A 3,555-nucleotide genomic window follows, 5' to 3' on the forward strand; every position below is an offset into this window, starting at 1 on the left:
GAGAGGCATTGTCCCTCGATAAATACTCTGTGGTCTTGAACTGTCCCGGGCAAGGTCTTTATTTGCATCACCTCACACTCTGTAAGAGAAGTGCAGATCCCCCATCTGTCCCCACACAAGGCGATCAGGAACTTCGTTTCCCATTCCTTCACTTTATTCTCTAGCCCCAACAATTGAATCATGATGTCAGTGGCAAAGTGTATGTCACCATCGTGATCGATCCAGAAGGAGAAGAAATGATTGAAGAATTTGATCGACCTAGGAAGTTCATCCTCCGGTAGAAGAGCATGTAGGTCATGATAGCGGTGAGCTGAGTTGGAATAATGACATATCAGTTGAAGATTGAATACAAATCACAATAAAACAACAATCGATGACCCATCTTAAAATGATCCTTTTAGAAGGCAAGGTCAAGAAATAAGTCATTCCTAGCCCATTCATGCTTCTCGACTGGTCATCAGAGAATTGTTGGATCCATAACACAACAATCCTAGTTCTCCTCCATGCCCGCCCTCGAAAAAACCGAAACCTCTGTGGCAATAATTGAACTAAATGACAGGAAATAAGAAGGAAAGGATGGAAAAACCTAACAAAAGAAAAGAACAACAACACAACTAAAGGGAAGAAAAAGAACATAAGCTCTCAACAAGTGCAGGATCCCATACGTATATATACACACGAGAAATGATACCTTAGAAGTCAAAACACTACTGATGCAACTGTTTTGACGGGACTACACGTCATCCATATAAAACAATCATTGACAGAAATAATACCACCGATACGTATATATACGCACGGGAAATGATACCTTAGAAGTAAATGATTACTTTATATATACATACATACGTATAAAACAATCATTGACAGAAATAATACCACCGATATGTATATATACGCACGGGAAATGATACCTTAGAAGTCAATGATTGCTTTATATATACATATGTATACGTATACATACATATACACGTCATCCATATATATACATACATATATATACACAAAGATGTAAAAAGTATTTTATTTATTTTATTTCTTATTTATTTATATACAAAAAGAAATGGGAACATCAAAAATCAAACTAAACAGATGTTTGTGGCTTTGCCCAAGACAAACTCTTGATGGTGAAGCTATTCATCCCTAAACTTGTCGCGCAACATGAAAATGTCATTCGAGCTATCTCTAGCTTGAGCGGTGAGGGCCTCTCTAACGGCCAACAACTTCGAACACAAATGCATAACTTCCCCACGGTTGGCAAGCATCTCCCCCATGAAACATTGCGAGTTCCATGCACAGTCCAAAAACATCTCTCGCCACCATTTCAACCCTCTCAAGAACCTCAATAATTATCCTATCGCCATCTCCTAGAGGGTAATTCATTAAACGGAGAAAACACTCGTCCATCTTAGCAAGATAGCACAACATGAAGCCAGAAGACACACAACGCCCTCCTGTCGCCTCCTCCTCCCTCGTGGCACCAAATGAAGCATGACGACCATCAATGTGGCCTCCAGCACCCGGGCCATCAACATCCCGCTGAGCACCTTGCTCTGGTGCACTCAGCTTTGCCATATCTCTTCCTCCCACGCTGACATGTGCCATATTCATCTCCTCTGCCACAACCTTGTCCACCATCGCCGCATTGTCTTCAGGACTAACATTAGTATCTATGGATACAGAATCAATAGTCAGGACCTCATTTGCTAAAAGAGAGATGCAAAGAATTAATCAAACTACTTACCAAGAATCAACCCCATTTAGATGTGGTACAATTGAAAGGTTCTCACTGGCTTTTTTTGTTCCTCCACCTTAGAAGAGAAACTGCTCCTAGTAGATCGAAGCCATGTCTCAACCTCAGCAACCACCACCTCAACACTCCTTTGGGGAACTGCAGCCCTCGCAGCCACATGGGTGGGCAATCTTTCTCCCGCAGCAGGAACATCATCCCATGCAGCGGATGGTTGTCAAGGCGGCCTCTTAACTGTCCCACAACCCTCTTCTAAGGAGGGCCGGCAAGGAAACCAGATGAACCAGAACATCTCTCGTGATCGCCACCTTCGGGCTTGAACACAACTCTCTTCCTACGCACCACTTCCGTTAGTACTTCATCCACTGCTTTGTGCTTCACGTCTAACTTCCTAACCCTCATGTTGCTCATAGCCTTGAGAAAGACACTCTTATCGACTAAACGATGGACAACTCAAAAAGGAGGTGTGGACGACTAAACGATGGGTTACAAACGATAGTTTTCAGATGAGTATCGATGAACAAAGCGTCGTATCCGAACAATCGGCGAAAGACGCCCAAAGAAAGTCTCGTAGGGCGGTAATGAGCCTTCAGAACGATCGACGATGAGCATTCTTTCGGACTATATTTCGACTGAACAAAGGATTATCATGCGATCGACAGCCCTCACCGATCGAATCAACCCCTGTTTTGGTTAAATGCAAGCAATTACCCAAAAGCCCTCACAAAAAGTTAATAAAGATAAAGCTAATATGTGCTTTTATAATATTGAGACCTAGGTCTACAAATAGAGGTCTATATTATGAATAAAAAACACATTTTATCTATCTACTACTTCTCTATTTATAAATCTCTTAACCACTCTTTAAAAGAATGTTCCTTTCATTGAGTGTGTTTTCTCGGATATTTTTAAATCCAAGAGCTCCATTCGCTCAGATTTAAAATTTTTAATATATTAATATTACTAAAATAAATAATGATATCTCTAACTAATATTAATGACGTACCTAGTAACGTGTAAAAATTTTCCACAAACATCTACACCCACGTTGTCTTGTCTTTTCCTTCCAGAAACAACAATTCAAATAAGAAAACTAGAACTAGATGGGTCCATGACTTGGCAGCGAATGCAGTTGCCAAACAACAATTAGTACACTTGTAATCAAAACTTTATGAAAAAGGATTGCATTTCAATGGAACCCTTAAAAATTACTACTTCTTTCGAGCTGCGTCCAGGTGACAGCCGTGATACAGAACTTCTATAATATTCTTCAAAAATTATGATAAGTCAATATATTATGTTATTAGGCTAACTTTAAAATTTTTATTTACTTTAAAAAACATTAACAAACTAAATTCTAATTTATGTGAAATATTTGCATCTTATATTTATAAGTTTGGATTACATGAAACACAATACAAAAAAGAAACACTAGAAAAATATAATATTATCTCAGTTGATGTAACTAGGGGTGTAAACGAGCCAAACGTGAGCGAGCTCAGGCTCAGCTCGTGTTCGACTCATTTATATTTCAAGCTCAAAAGTGTGTTCGTGTTCGGCTCGTTTGTTTAGCGAGCTGAACACGAGCTGTTCATGAACAAAGTGTCGTTTTGACACCCCTAAGGACGTAGCCATAATATGTTAAGGATTATGGCAAGATTTAAAACCTCATTTGAATCTAATTTAATAATTTTTATTATAATTTCTTAATTAATATTTTTAATTGATTATAAATATTTGTAGCCTTGTAGTTAATTAAACTTTTTAAAAATACTACTCATCAAATATATATATATATATATATA

Source organism: Phalaenopsis equestris, unplaced genomic scaffold (assembly GCF_001263595.1).
Source record: "Phalaenopsis equestris unplaced genomic scaffold, ASM126359v1 Scaffold000003, whole genome shotgun sequence".
In the NCBI taxonomy this organism is placed as follows: domain Eukaryota; kingdom Viridiplantae; phylum Streptophyta; class Magnoliopsida; order Asparagales; family Orchidaceae; genus Phalaenopsis; species Phalaenopsis equestris.